Raw genomic sequence first — 16,274 nt, forward strand, 5'->3', positions numbered from 1 at the left:
CCTAGACAAAACATTCGCCACATTACATGACATTTGACGGGGTTTTAAAGCATACGGGACGAAAAAGTTAAGTCCTGCATGGGCGTGGACTCGGCTTAATGCACGAGCTATAGTAGGAACGAACTTGCCAAGCGTTTTTAATCTTAGCTTTCTTGCACATTTTCGAATTTTTCCTTGTGGGTGGATCCATTTTGCCACTTTATTGTGGCAGCAACGTTCCGATCGGTGGATTTCACAGAGACAGATTACTGTGCATGTGCGCCGCAGTCCAGATTACGAGTGCGCTCAGTCATGTTGCGGATTTTGTTAATCAGTTTGCTTTTCCGCGATCTTCGCGCGTTAGGCTGAATCAAGGCCAGCATCAACACCGAAGTTTGATCTCCCCGCGTCACAGTTTCTGCACTGCAGGCTTCTGTCACTGCGTTCGGTGTGGTGTACGCGTGGTGCCGGAGACAAAAATGGCGAGGACACTTTGGCAACTGAAGTGTTGAAAGGCGAAAGCCGAGGATACTATGCCGTGGCGACTTCCGGTGGATGTGACGCCACACCGTTCCTGTGGCTGTATCGATACCTAAATCATACATCTTTCGGGGATCTTGAGTGTTAATTACGCTTAATTACACATTTTTCCAGCTAATATGCCACAAATACTACGTTTTTCCGACCATTCTGAGACAATTTTCCCTATACCGTGACGACTCCCGATGGATGTGACGTCACACTGTGGCCGTGGATATATCGACGTCCGCGCTGCTTCGACATTTCTGCCTATAGTTGATTAACTAATTAATCTACAGTCATCAAACTTGGCTTCTAGGTTCATTTTTTCCTCCTCTATATGAAGCAACCATTCGTTTTCTCCTGTCTTTTCTAATTCCCGAGTTAACGCGAGTTAAACGCTGCCAAAGGTGTGACACCCTCGACGACAGCATGAGCCATTAAAGGCTTTCGCCTTAAAACCGTGAGATTCGCCTCGACGCTGCCGAGACGCCGCCACCCTGTAGACGAATGCGTCGGATATAGTAGCTGACCTAGACTAAAGGGAACGGCCCCGCTATCGCGCCGAGACGTGACGCACGCCGGGAGGCAACTCGTGTCGTTGCGCATACTGCTGGCCGATAAAGGCTATCTCTGGAGCGCCGTGTGACGTCAATGCCTTCCGCTCCTTCCTTGTAACCGCCCCTGTGGCTCGAGATTCCTGACTTCGTTATAGCATATTATCTGACATTCCCTCCTCCTCATCCACTCTTATCTCGCCCTTCTTTATCTCGAGCTTGATGGTCCGCCTTGTTTGCGCTTTCATCGCTGTTTCTTCGAGTATAGTAAAGATAAACATCTCAAGATGGGACCCAGGACGTCCTTCTAGTTCTTTCTTCGAGAGCTGCGATTAGTAAAAGAAAGGAAAGTGCCGAAAAAGTAGTCCTTTCACGCTTACGAAGCTCTTCAGTGCATCGCAGGCCGCTCGTGACGACGGTAAGTGAGACCGCTTCGGCGTTCATTTGCGAGAGCGTGGCTCTTCCACATTTGCCGTCGAGGCTGTCAGTCGGTCTGGAGATAAAAGCGGACCTTATTTAGCCGTCGCCGTCTTGACGGCTCTTTTTTTCTTCGTTCTTGAATGGCGAACAGATAGAGTAGAGGCCAGACGTTTCCTCCGTTTCCTTTGGCATTGTGAACGTCCGCCCGCCGTCCCTCCCGTGGATTTTATGAAAACTAATCATATATCGACACTTTGTTTCGCTGAATACGGGGCGGCCTTTGGAGAAGCTACAAGCTGTGTGCAGTCAGTTCGAAGACGCGTTCGTTGAGTGCTTTGCTCAACAACGGTTCGTGAATGACAGCAATCGACAACGTTCAAATTGTGCGCTGTTGTATGCATACACAGGACTTCTAGTGTCAGTTCATCGCGATCCACTGTGATAACGGCGGTTAGGGTTAGCAGAAATGCACAGTGGGGATCGAAACGCAAGAGGCGCCCGTGTGCTGTGCGATGTCAGTGCACGTTAAAGATTCCCAGGTGGTCGAAATTATTCCGGAGACGTGCACTACGGCACCTCTTTCTCTCTGTCTTCTTTCAATCCCACCTTCCTCCCTTCCCTTACGGCGCGGTTCAGGTGTCCGCCGAGATTATGTGAGACAGATACTGCGCCAATTCCTTTCCACAAGAAACCAATTTACCAATTTTATCACCGTTACCGTGGAGACCGGGTACACGTCTTTTTCGCGTGCAACTCGTCGCTGAGACGTGGCCGTGTCGTCTGCTTAGGGTCTTTTCTTTATAACAGCCAGGACCTGAATATCGCAAAATAGCATCGCGGTAATGTCGAAAGGGACGCGCTCGCGTGTTCCCGGTAACAGTGATTACCACTGTATACTATGAAGGAATACAGCGCAAAAAAAAAAAAAAAATTAAAAGAACACACACACTAGCGCTGACGCATTTGGGTGCATTTATTGCTCGAGCGCATAGATGGACGTGAAGAGGCTTGCGCAGAAGCAGAAAGCATCACCGAAAGCAAGTGCTCAAGGTTCGTCATTCATAAATTAAGATACGCCAACTCATGGCGGGACTGCGAGACTGAAGGTTTGCTAACGCATGATGCCCCCCCCCCCCCCCCCCCCCCCCCCACTACGCGCGATAGCGCAGGCTTTTAAGATTTCCCTCGTCCGCGCATCGGAGTAATGCCTGAGAATGACGCAACGAGCCTCTTCACATGCATTTATGCGTTTGCGAAATAAATGCATCCAGTTGCTATAGGCAGCGCTCGTGTGTGTGTGTGTTCTCTTCAGTTTCGTTTTTTTTTTTTGCAATATGTTCCTTCATAATGTTCAGTCACCGAATCGCCCAGCAACCTTCATGCAGTACCACTGTACACACGTGAAATAGTTTTCTAGGTCAAAGTTAGGCTGCGACTGCGTTTTTTATGGCCTGACCTGATATTTGACTGCATTAAGTCACAACGAGTCTTGCGGTGTGTATGGTGGTAAGTATAATAGTGGATAGTAGTTTTTGAGCGTGGAGCGTTTTCAAGCCTCTTAGCTGGCTTTGGGCTTTTAACTTAGTGTCGAAGCGCTCGTTAATTGAAAAGCGAGTTGAAACTAGCTTCGAACTCTTCGGCGAAACTGTACTGGCCTCAAAATATATGCCATCAGCACAGATCTTTTAGAGTTTGCCGCGCATCTGGGAAAACGACTGATTCGGGCAGAATGCTTGGTAAACTCGCCAATGCTTGCTGAAATAGTCCCCTAGAAATTTCCAAAGTCCGAATTTCGATGGAGGCGAAATTCTTGAGGCCCGTGTGCTGTGCGATGCCAGTGCACGTTAAAGAACCCCAGGTGGTCGAAATTGCCGGAGTCCTTCACTACGGCGTCCCTCATAGCCTGAGTCACTTTGGGACGTTAAACCCCAATAAACCAAACCAAAGGATGCGTTGTACGTACCTTAATAGCTCAGCTAACAACGTGCCTGTTGTCGGGAAGCGCGTGCAGGTAAAGAGCCACGATATTTGTCAGATGCCGGACTGCAAAGCAACACGGAGAACTTTGTGCGGGCCATTTTTATGCGGACAGGTGTGTGCAGCAGCACTTGGTTATGCCCGGGTGTTTTGCTAAACGCGGCCTGTTCTGGAAACGCTGAAGACGCCGTAGAGACAAATTATTTCATGCTTTAGACTTTCTTTCAGTAACTGTATGTACATTGAGAGGCGCCTTTTTTAATGTGGTTGCATCAGAGGCCTCTTCGGGAAGGAAACGTGTGGTCGGAAGCTTATTGGCTGTAGGGAAATGACGTCACCGGACGGGAGCATTCCCATTTGCTGTTCACATCACCAGACCGGAAGTGACGTTACTTCCGGTAAAGGCGTCAATAGCCGCTAATGCTGTCCATTGCCAGCACATATATACTGGAATTAGGTGTCCCTGGGAGTTTTTCTTTTATTGAAAGACAGAAAGAAAGCAGATGCGATGAGAATTAACTGATGGATTATTGAGTGGGGTTAGCAATCAGTCAGGTGCATATATTCAAAATGGGGAATGCGTAGTGAATGCATTTTAGGACCTGCACAAAGGAATGAGGACGACAGATCCCGCTTGTCTGCATGGGTATATGCGTTGATTAAACAACCGCACTTATTTTCTCTCCCGTTTTTATGTAACAAGAGTTGATGTCGATTGTTATTTTATTTGGTACCCTGAGGTGCTTAGGAAAACCAGGAAGAGAGTAAATGGTTTTATTATATTTGCAGTCTAGCGCCCAAATTCATAAAATACAGCCGCCAATCAGTCCACTCGTATGTGTTAGCAGTGTTCTATTTTCTAGAGCGCAACGCTGCTTTAACCCTCTCCACACTGCGACATTTCTAGTAGGGCGAGCCAAAAAATACAATTGTTAGAGCAATTCAGTGTGTGTGGGCAGCCATCCAAAATGCCCCTTCAATATAGTTTTTTTTTTTTTTTCATTTGTACGATAATGGCGTGTGCTGCGCATGAATGCTTTTGTCATGTTATCGCGTTCGTGCGTCATTGGAGCGAAATGTTGCGGCCCGCGGGCCCTCTCAGAGAAGAAAATACCCTCATCAGCGTCTCTTATCTCCTTAGTGCCCCCACAACGTGAGCAAGATAATAGTTGATGTTGCGCACACCTGCCTCTGCAACATTTCCGAGGACATAGATGGGAAATCTAACGCGCCTAAATGTACCTACACCTTTTGTCTTACAGCACTCACTCAATAGCGCACTTTCTCCGAGGTTAACGGCGCTGTCGTAGTATGTAGTGATGTTAAACTATTGCGTTCGCTATCCGGCCAGTGAAAATGTTATCCAGGTGTGTCTAGGGGCGGGCGTTCTTGAGAATCTGTCCCTTGCGGGGTTATGTGGACATACATGCGGTCATATGTGGCCTTATGTGCGGTCATATGTAGCCTTGTTTGTGGTCATATTTATACGTGCGGTAATATGTAGTCATACGAGCGGTCTACGTCTCGTTATGCTTGGTCATATTTGTGGTCATATGTGGCCTTGTGTTCAGTAATGTATGTACTACCACAGCTATATTGGCGGTCAGATGTGGCCATACATGCGGTAATATGTGTACATATAGCAGTATTTTGAATGGTCATATATGGTCTTTTGTGTGACCATATGTGTACTTATATATTTGGTAAGATCATTTGTTTATATGATAGCTGTATGAGCCTTCATATGTGGCCTTATGAGCGGACAGGTCATATAGGGGCCTAGGAGTGGGTGCTCCAATAGCTCGGAGAGGGAGGCAACTGTTGCTTTCACCTGACACCTGACGAGTGCGGAAGGTCCTGATGTGTACGTATATATGTACTGACATTGCTTAATGCGCATCCTGAACTGTCTCTTATTCATGGTTATCACAGAAAGGCCCGAACGTAATTTCTATGTCCATTCCATTACTTGCATCATATTATCTCTTCACTATTAACAGCCCCAGAAATTTGACAACACCTCTAATTATTTCTCGGACGTTAGAATCTCGCGTGTAGGTTTGCGCCGCGTTTTGTACGCTTATTTCTGTTCTCTGCCACCTCGCGATTACCTCCTAGGGGGCTCTATTCGCTGATAGTAAATTAATAGTCTGTATGCTGATGCTGCGGTCTTTTACATGCTGCACTATAGCTTTGAGCGCCGCGGAAACAGTCGGATGAAATACGCACACGATACGACAAATAAGACAGCTAGCAACAAGCTTTTTACTCCGTCGTCTGCTTCTACACTTTCATTTTCTTTTTATGCCTTGCTGGTATACGGAAGAACGCTCGCACAGGACCTAAGAAATTACCAGGCGACACGTACGCTGCCTTGCGACAACGCGCGTTGACCATTGGTTTCTGTTTACACCCTGTTTCACAAAACCCGTGCATCTAGCTTAGCGTAAGACAGGGTTCGAAGTCGACTCCCGCAATCACGAAGGTGGAGTCCATGGATGGCAGGGCGTCGTAACCGTTGTCTAACTGCTACATCGCGATGATCGCTCCTCGCACAGACGTACGCTGGCCAGCAGCAGACCGTTTTCACATGTGCGCAGATTCGTGAATACGGTCTCCTTGGTGTTAGAGCCTGCGCGAGCAGTCGATTCCGCACCTGTGCACGTAACTGTAGGGAGAGAAACGAGCGTGAGAGCCGCGTTCCAATCGCACAAATGGAGCAGAACGTCGACACGCTCGTGGTTGGGTACCATTCGCTGGAGACTGCTGCCTGCCGACTAACGACGAATGAAGAAAATGCAAGGGGAGATGAGATCTCAAGCACTCTAGCGGAAAGAAAAGTAAGGAAATAAAGAGCAGTGCAAAGCGGTGGCTTCCTAGTGGTGCGTGGTTGGAGGAAGAATAGGGAAATACGTGTAACACCCCCCCCCCCCCCCCCCCCTCCTCTCTATTCCCACATCCCTCTGAGCCAAGTGCGGAGGGCGAGCGATGAAATCATGCTCGAACGTCAAGTGGGCTCGCCGTAGATTGCGCCGGATTTGACTTCTCTGCGAGCCTCTCTCTCTGTCTTCTGCTCCGTCCAATATAGAGAGGCGGACGCGAGCACGGAGCGAAACAGCAGCAAAGCCAGCCAGCTAGGACGTGGCACGGAGACGCGCTGCGCGAATTCAATAGACGCGAGACCGTGCCGGGCGGAGCGAATTTCGCTGAAACCCTCATCGACGACAAGCCTGTGCGCGCACAGGTTCAATGCTTTCCCACCTCTTCCCCATTTCCCTCTCCCCTTGCACGCGAACGCCCCCCTTCTGCCCGGCTGAGTTCCTGTTCGTCTGCTCGTACGCGTTTCGGTTTTAATTTCTTGCTTTTCGCTCGAATTCCACCGTTCTGCGCCGGCGAAAAGGAGGAGGCGATGAGTGCCTGCAGTTGAACAAACGAAGGGAGAAATAATGAAAAAAAAAAACAGCAAAGGAAGGAGGAAAGGCAGTTCGGCCTCCTCCAAAACGTCGCTGTTGATTACGCTCGCACCGTCGCAGCAGAATCGTCGAGCCATCATCGATCGCGCTCGGCGCAGGCAGCAGTCGCAGATATCGGTTGCGACGACGGGCGACCCCAAATTTAGAAAATTGTCCCGGGGAACAAATAAAAGGGAAATGGAGAGAAAAAATTGAGGGTGGCGGAGGACGGCTGTGGCGACGGTTCTGTCGGAAGCGATCCTGCCGGAGATGATTAGGGGCGATGTTGATGCGAGAAAGCGGCTGACGGGGAGCTGTAGGAGTCCCGATACCCAACGTGTGTTCGTCTTGACGTTTGTCACGGGAGCCACGGAAAGGTGAGGGCTGGGGATGTGGGGAGGCGTTTCTGCGGGGAATTAGGAAATTCGAAAACTGGAAGAGTTTTTTTTTTGTTTTACTTGAAGGAGCGCGACGCGCACTTTGGCGATTTGATACCTAACCCATCATTAATTCGTTAGTGAGTGCTGGTGACCACGCCGTAAAATATTGGTTACGATTTTTACTCCCGCACACACATAATGAGCAATCAAGAGTTATTCAATCTTCAGTAATTACTGAAGGCGAGTAATTTTAGTGTTTGATAACATGTTGTCGCATGCGGGACTGCCGGCAGTGGAACTTGTAACGTCCTTACCGAAGAGGACGAGTTGACATTATTTTCAAGTGAATGTTGGTATAGCGTTGCCTCTGAGATTCGAGCCGAAAAATCGGTGTCGACGCATGCGTTTTAGTAGCGAAATCGGCCGGTGATGGCGACACCTGTATTTCGTTTCATGGTCTTCTCTTGCTTAGAAGAGCTCCGTTTTCTATGAGAGTGGTCTCTTTGTGATCAGAACGCGTGCTCCATCGATGCAGGCCAACTTCTATTCGTACTCAGCGTCCCTTTAAAGGGAAGACATCCGGCTGCAGGCATTTCTGCTGTGGATATGCATTTCTTAATTTGACCTAACAGAATAATAATGAATGCATTTGGGGCTTCCAAAACGTGTACCGCTTCTATCTTGTTGTATGCACCGATGCAACTGCTCTCCGAAGATCTTAACCTGTTCTTGTTAAGGTGGAACTCGATCAGCGAAAACGGTAGTTGTGTTTGTGCAGATCAACAATGAGGATTATGAAAACGTTAGCAGCGCATTCCAAGCGCCTTCTTGGTTCTTCAACTGCTGGTCTTGCACTGCTTCCACTGCTGATCTGTGTGACAAAAATCTCGTAAAAATAACCAACAGGAAGGAACAAAAGCGTTGCGATTGGAGAACGTTTCTAGCGCTCCAGGTTCTCCGCTGTTCGTACTCGCCTGCAAAACAACATCAGTTCTCAATTGCAGTTTGTGACGACTGCGGCTTATTGGGAAACGGGATACGAGTCACTCATTGAAGAAAAAATGAAGAAGAATGATGGCAGGAAAGTGATGTTTATAGGATAATTACCAATCACCTTTCATAGCGCCACCGAAGCAGTGAAATTACTTTCTTTTTATTCTTTTTGCACTCCGAACATAAATTACGTACAGTTAGACTAAACGGCGTTGCGAGGCAGAAGTGATGAGCGCCTACGGCTTGAGTACCATACTTTCCGCTATACAATCATCTGACTATGCCTGTTTTAAATTCTATCAATATTGCAACGGATAATCTCCGGAAAGACGACGTAGAGGAAGTGTCCGGGTTGTGCGCGCTTTCCGCTCGGGGCTCTCTGTGATCTGTACCCTGTGCTCCGGTCGTCCTTGTGCCGACATAGACTTCGGGCCACGTAACAATATCGCCCATTACCGCATGAAATCTCCAACGCGACTCTATACGCATACGGTTTTATGCACGGACTGCACACCCAGCTGCACCCGCTGCGAACCATGTACGGTGGTGCGGACAAGCTAGTAAAAAAATATTTTGGCCAGAATTTTGACCTGCGGACTATACACCGGTTGTGGACTGTATAACGAATATTGCGGTAATTATTACGAAATTAAAGCGCACGGAACAGCTAGGAGCATCATCAAGCTCACGCCTAGACTTCCTTCGCAAAATTGAACAGTTCACTCACGTGCTTCCGCTACTAATTTTGCTGCCTAGCAATTTTTGTCATTCTTTTGTTTTTCTCAGAAGTGTGTTGTTTGTCATGTGCTTTTTTTTATTGTATGCTTAGACTTGTAAGCTCCTCTTGATTGGGCCAAAGCATTGGCCTGCAGTTTGTCCAAATAAGTAAATAAATAAATTCTGATGCCTTGGGTTGGATTACGGCCTCGGTGGTCACATTTGGATGGAGCGGAAATGCAAAATCTTTTGAGAAAAAAACCTTCAGTGCCTTTTAAAGAATTTTGGAGGAGGAGGTGTTCGAATTTATTTCGAAACCCTCCAGAACGGCGTCTCCCATAGCTGGTTCTTCGTGTGCGGCACGAAAGCTCAGTTACTGAATAAGAAAGTTCATTTTGTGTGATTTTCTCCGAGCACCGTATACAGAAGCCACATAACGTGATCGCGCGTGTCCTCATTATACTGCATACACGAGCCGTAAATGTTTTTCTCTTCGCTTTCTCCTCAGCCATTGTGCGCGGGAAAGAAGCGTACAGCGGTTGTGCAGGGAAGCTGCCACGAGTGGGCCCTTGTGAATGGCCGCGTGGGCTTCCCAGAATACGCGGCCGCTGTGCTAACGGAATTCGATAGACGGCCTCGCATGTCTAAAAAGGAAGGAGCTGGCTGAGCCACTTCGATTTGCAGTCACCAGTCAGTTTTCTCCTCTTTCGTTCTTTTTTCTCTCTTGACTGGCTCCGCAGTAATGGCTGCGTGCGTTGATGGACGCATTGACGGTGCGGACGCGGCGGTGGACACGTGGCGGACCGTTCGCGTTTTCCTCTTTACGTCTATTCATGTTTTTCTTTTTCTGTTCAGTTTCCTCTGTTAGGGTTTCTCTGTTCGCGTTCCTGTGTTCGAACTTCTCTGTTCATGTTTTCGGTTTGGTTTGGTTTATGGGGTTTAACGACCCAAAGCGACTCAGGTTTTCCTGTTTAGATTTCTCTGTTCTGGTGTGTTTGTTCAGGTTTCTCTGTTCTTGAGTGCCTGTTGAGGTTTATTTGTTAACGTTTCTGTGTTCAAATTGTCCTATTCGTAGTTTTCTATTCTTGTTCAGTGTCCTCTGTTCACGTTTCCCTGTTCGGATTTCTCTTTTCACGTTTTCCTGTTTAGGTTTCTCTGTTCTTGTGGATCTGTTCAGGTTTATCTGCTCTGGTTTGTCTGTTCAGTCGTCTCCGTTCGTTTCTCTCTTCACGTTTCCCTGTTCGAGTTCGCTGTTCACGTTTCCCTGATCTATTCACGGCAACAACCCAATGCAAAAGGCGGGCACACCAAGAGAAACAGACAGCTCATAGCACCAACTTAGAAATCTACTTGCAAGCACACAGATATGCGCATACGTAGTCACCCTATACAATCGGTCGCTTCAAAATCAGTGAGGTTTCTCCGATAAACGTCACGCCTTTCGCGGATGAAACAATCGAAGGCTGGCGTATACGCATCGCGCCCATTAGCCAGTCTGGTCGTTTTATAATCGGGGACGTATACGGATCAGCTCGGCTTTATGCTCTGTTTTGTCCCGACAAGGCAGGGCTGCCCAGTGGTACTGTTCGCCTTTTGAAAGCATTGCTGATGCTCCTTCTCTCTCTCTCTTAGCGCTTGTGGAACACGCCGCCTTCTTCCATGACAGAGCGATCACAACGTTAGAGGACGGTGCCGACTTGTTCGGATAAACAGTCTGCGGTCAGTAAAAGGATGGCAAGTTGAGCTCGTCTGCGCACGGAACGAAAGGGACAAGAAATTCAGTAGAAAACATTCAGACATGGCGTTTTTTTATTGTTTTCCTCTTGTTTCTGTCGTCTTCGCCCTGTGCCAATTTTCTGACTGCAGACTGTTGCGCGGGGTCTTTTATCAGCTATCAGATGGACTTTTTAAAAGTTTAGCTGTGGTTTAGCTCTCTCCGCCGAGCCGCCTACTTATACAGCTGCGACACCTCTCCCCCTCTCCACCCCCACCCCCCTCCCCACTCGACACGGCGCATGCGCACAGCTGTTGAAGCTCGGTTTCGCCGGCGCGCCGCGTCACCAGCAGCAGCAGCTGCCCCGCACCACGTGACCAACCGGCTCAAGGCCACGGCGCTGCCACGGAGCTAAAGGGGTGCCACGCTGAAGGCTCGTAGAGCTGGCGTAGTGTAGCTCTCGCTACAATAAGCAGCCGATCGCCATAACCACTGAGCCAACGCGGCGGCTTCCAAGGTTTAAGTGAGAACTGAGTGAACAGAAAGGTATCTTGAGCTGTATGTAAAACCACAAACGATTGATTGTATTGGGCAGTGGGAGGCCATTTTACACAGCGAGCACCCCGACCAGCAGCGAAGACTAGTTCGCAGGACCCACGCTGCGGCGCAGGCCCATGGGCTGTCGTAATAGGCGGACCACCCAAGGCTCCGAGAATTGCCATTCATTCAATAAAGTTTTCAATCAATCCCTCGCCCGCTTGCCAAGTGAGCTGTCCGCTCTTCCTCGTTTCGGACCCGCGCCTGGGCCGGCCCGCAGTGGCGACTGTGTTCGATCTTTCGACGAACGGCGAGTGGGCACACGCATCTCTTTGGCGCTCCCGTATCTCGGCCGGGCTCTGGGGCTGCTCTTAAAGCACGGGCGTCACTCTCGATCGCGTCTGCACTCTCTCGCTGGCTTCTTGCTGACATCGATCCGTCGCCGGTCACCATTCCTTCCCGATGCATGCATAATGGGGTGCGTCCGCTACCGAGGACGTCCAGATCGCGTGCGGCTGTGATTCGCGTTTCCGTTCAAGCACCGCGGCGGTCTTCGCGCTATCAGATTGAGTGAATAGAAAATAGAAAAAATAGTGTCATGCTTAGCAGTACTGCATGGAATAGGGTCCACGCTATCAGCGTTGTGTTTTTTGCAGGAATGGTGCGTTCAAAAAATGACGGAGAAGAGAATGTTTACAACATTCGATTCAGAGCGAAAGTACGGGCTTTTATTTTTCGCAAATACTGTTTTTACTGATTTTACATGCATGAATGACTGAACTGAGGCACATGCGTGATGGCTGATTCAATTTTCCTTTTTTTTTAGCGGACAAAAGTTGAAAATTGGTTTTTGAGGAAAGGAAATGGCGCAGTAATTTTCTCGCATCTCGATGGACACCGGAACCGCGCTGTAAGGGAAGGAAGTGGGAGTGAAAAAAAATTGGCAGAGGCTTAGCTTGGTTAAGCGCGGAAATTGCGAAAGCAACTTCATCCGTTTCTTCAGCCCGCCGTCGTTTCCTAGCTTGAGCGAATCGTTGCAGCCTTGCCTTGTGCATGTCGGACGACATGGCCTGGCTGAAACGCACAGCGTGGTTACGCTGGGACGACCACGACGAGACGAGTTGGGGCTCTCTCTCTCTCTCTCTCTCTCTCCGTCTGGCGTGACGTCATCACAGTGAGCGCCTCCTCGCGGCAGTGGCGCGCAGCTGCTGCTCGCCGCACCGTGGTTACGCTGGGACGACCGCGACGAGACGAGTTGGGGCTCTCTCTCTATACTGTCTCTCTCCGTCTGGCGTGACGTCACAGCGGAGGTCATGCTAAAGGTCAGACGTGGTTACACCGCCGGGACGACGCTGAAGGGCTCAAACTGCGAGCAGTATTGCTTTCGCAATAAAAAGAAACAGGTGCCATACGTAGTAGAGGGCTCCGGAATAATTTCGACAATATGGGGTTATTTAACGTGCACTGACAACGCACAGCACACGGGCGCCTTTGCGTTTTGGCCTCCATCGAGTCGCGTGGGTCGAAATTATTCCACGCAAAAGACGATTTTGTTAGGGTCAGAACCTCCGGATTAGTGGTACGTAGAAGACAACGATGAGCGGGCAGTGCCGCGGGACGGAGCGCTTGCGCAAGGCCATCTGAGGACACGCGAGAATATTTGTCATGATTGATAGACACCAACCTTGCGGTGGCATTTTCGAGAACAGGAATATAAGTGTAATCTGGTGCCTGCGGTCAGCTTACGCGGAGAGGCATACACGTCTCCGCAGTGGCGTATGTGCGCTGGCACCGGTCGTCGACACTAACTGCGCATGCTCCGTCTTTCCATAATAGGCTGGCGCATGCGCAGTTGATGCTTCACCTAAGCGGGGCGCTCGGTGCCAAAATGGGATATCAAAAGGCAACACAAAACAAAAATGGATACGCAGTGTGAAACATCACTAAAAAGAATCTCCATTTTCCCTGTTTCTTTCATTCTCCCTAACAATCGTATTATCTCTTTGTGTCTTTTCAACGCACAAAGCGCGCGTACGCATAGCATGCAGCATAGTAAGATGGGAACTTCGCTGAAAGCGCAAAGTGACACTCCTCAAATTCGCAGCGCGCATGCAGGGTCCGTCGCGCTTATAGCATCGCAGTTGCTGACAGCGCTTGCGCGAAAGGCCGAACGAAATGAAAAGAACGGAAATAGCGAGAAAAGTCCCGCGAACAGATCCCGCCGTGTATCTATCCGATGAAGAGGAGGACGCCACACCTCACGGCGCGTGCAAAACCGAGAAAGCCTCCGCAGTGGTCGCGTCAGACGACACCCGTCCGCGCAAACACGGCGTCGCGCGATCGTGCGAGGTTTTCTGGACACACTGTGAACACACGCAGCACATACACTGCGGCTCGAATATTCGCTGGGCGCGAACGGCGCGGCAAAGCCATGAGGCGTTGGCGGTTGGTGGTGGGCGAGGACAGAGGAAGGAGAGGGAGTGCGATGGGACGGCAACATTGGATTTCTGAGGCTGCAGGAGCCGCCGACACATCGACGTATTGATCTGCTTGGCGCTGCGAGCGGAGAGAGAGAGGATGGCATAGGAGAGAGAAAAGGTACAGCAGCGCCCTCCGCCACGACACGGTGACAGGAGGAATGGGAAATGCGGCGCGATCTGCAACGGCTCCAACCCCCACCCCACTGCCTTCCTGTGTACGGTTACTCCGGGTTTCTGGGTTTTTTTGTCTCTCTCGCAGCGGTAGGGTGAGGGGGGCTGTGAATGCGAAAAAGCGCGGGGTAATCGAGCCGCAGAAATGGCAGGAAAGACCGTCCTCGAGCTGGCATGTTTGCTGCTTACGGGGAACGATCGATACTTTTCATTTATGCCTGAGCTGCCTCGCGTTGATGTATTGGAAGGGGGGGGGGGGGGGGGGGGGGGGGGGGGGCTCTTGGCGCGGTGTCAGCGCCATCGTGCGCAACTGTACACGCTGCCGACACTGCAAGCAGTGGCTGCGTGCGCGACCTCGTCTGCATTAGCGTCGACGGCCTCCGAGCTCAGGAGTTTCCGTTGCAGCTCTAGGCGAGCCGAACTGCGCGGAGGAGATCGGGTGCCTCGGTTTGTGCGTCCGATTGAGACGATCTTCGGTTTCGCCCTTTGGGAACATTCACACTGCGAGCCGCGGTCGTCGTCGAGCGACTCGATTTCGCTCTGTTATCTACGGTCCCGGAGCACTAGGAAAGCAGGATGGGACTGCTGCGGATCGGCCAACACCAGTCGCGCAAAGACCGCGACTCACAGTCGACGCTGCGCGTTAGTTTGGTCAGGAATCTGGATAAACGAAGATACGTTTTGAAAAAAAAAAAAAGAAAAACACGTAACTGTCTCACTTATCGATGCTCACAAAGTGAACTAGGGAGAGGAAAGCCTCAGGGTGCTTGGCAACGTTTCGGCGAGAGGACTTGTCTCCGTCTGGGCAAAGCGTTCATCATTGGCAGGATTTAAACATGGCCTTCACTCCGAGGAGGAAGGCCCGGTGTAGGGGAAGAGGGCTGTCACAGGGCCTTCCTCCTCGGAGTGGTCACAGGGCCTTCCTCCTCGGAGTGGTCACAGGGCCTTCCTCATCGGAGTGGTCACAGGGCCTTCCTCATCGGAGTGGTCACCAGGCCTTCCTTCTCGGAGTACTGAAACCGCGCCAGTGATGAACGCTTTGCACTGACGAAGACAATTCCTCTTGTCGAAACGTTGGCGAGAACCCCGAGGCTTTCCCCTCCCTTGTTCACTTTGCGAGCGTTCACAAACCATCTGCCTACCTTCTGTCTACCGTGGGCTCACTTATCGATGGACACCCGAGCCACACAGTTAGGGGAATGATAAAGGAGGGACTGAAAAAAGAAATACGTGCCGTAGTGGAGGGCTCCGGTAATTATTTCGACCACCTGGGGACCTTTTTGTGCACTGACATAGCACAGCATCGCTTGAATGCAGAGAGAGGAAAGAGGCTTATACCAGAGAGGAGGACACTCCAACCGCATCAGGAGAGGGGGAAGGGGGTGAAAAAAAAAAGAAGTTAGGAAAAGAGAGGCTTGCGAATGAAGGTGATGAAGGGATTTGAGGACCCTTCTTGCGCCACGCCTCTCGCGATCGCCCATTTTTTTCTCGAAGCTGGCCTGTTCGTTCCTGTTAACCTCGTTGCGTACTTCCTGTTGGTTCCATGTAGGCGCAGTGGTCTAAACTGAGAGTGGTCCTTTTATTTTAAAACTATCAAAGGTGTTTAGCTCCTATATTCTCAGCATATTAAGGCGAAAACATCCGAACTCAATTGAAGGAGAGCATGACGCCGAACGCGAGGACGAAATGCTATGAAGTATTCCGAAACTTTTTCGTCCGATTGGTATCGAGCAGAAATAAAATATCCCCTAGAGGAATCTGAACCGGTAGCGACGCAAGCAGATCAGCTTCCCTTCCCGCTGCACTCGGCCATCGCCATCGCCATTCTTTTTTTTTTTTCTTTTTTGCCGTATAGCCTCTCATGCCGTGTGCTTCAATGGTAGCCTCTCGCGCTGTGCTTCGGACATCGTTGTCTTCTCTCCATGTTTCCTTTCGTCAAATTACTTTCTCTCTCACTATCGTTGTCTTCATCATCTTTCATCCGTTCGTTTTGCGCCGCGAATGTTTGCGAAGTGCGCTAAGAGAAAAATGAGTAGCTGTCTCAGTTCTCAGTGTGTAGATCTCAAACACGCCCCTAGGGAAGGGATAGAGAAGGGAGTGAAATATGGAAGAGAGAAAGAAGTGCCGTAGTGGAAGATTCCGGATTAATTTGGACCGTTCCAGGTTCTTTAACATGCAGCGACATCGCGCAGGACACGGGTGTCTTGCATTTCGTCTCCGTCGAAACGTGGCCTCCGCGGACGGGGGATTGATCCCGCGTTCGAAGCGCTACGGTGCTTCAAACCGCGAGCGGTAGTTTACAAATGCAATTAGAGGCGATGAACGCGTTGTCCAGTTCGAAAATGAAAGAGGCTGAACTCAGTGGCACCTAAAGTACT

General features: G+C 50.0%; 1 protein-coding gene across 19 annotated transcripts in view; it reads left to right on the plus strand.

Moving 5' to 3' along the window:
* PMCA (plasma membrane calcium-transporting ATPase 3) overlaps positions 1–16,274 on the plus strand; it is a 131,815-nt gene that overhangs the window by 29,463 nt on the left and 86,078 nt on the right. The window contains exon 1 of one of the 19 annotated variants that reach the window (XM_089570738.1): positions 997–1,473. The exons of the other annotated variants lie outside the window; for them this stretch is intronic. The gene's annotated coding sequence lies outside the window, so the exon portion shown is untranslated. Of the gene's footprint in view, positions 1–996; positions 1,474–16,274 lie in introns of those variants that run through there. 19 annotated transcript variants of the gene reach the window in all.

Source organism: Amblyomma mixtum, chromosome 2, assembly GCF_055824585.1.
Source record: "Amblyomma mixtum isolate Tamu chromosome 2, ASM5582458v1, whole genome shotgun sequence".
Classification (NCBI taxonomy): domain Eukaryota; kingdom Metazoa; phylum Arthropoda; class Arachnida; order Ixodida; family Ixodidae; genus Amblyomma; species Amblyomma mixtum.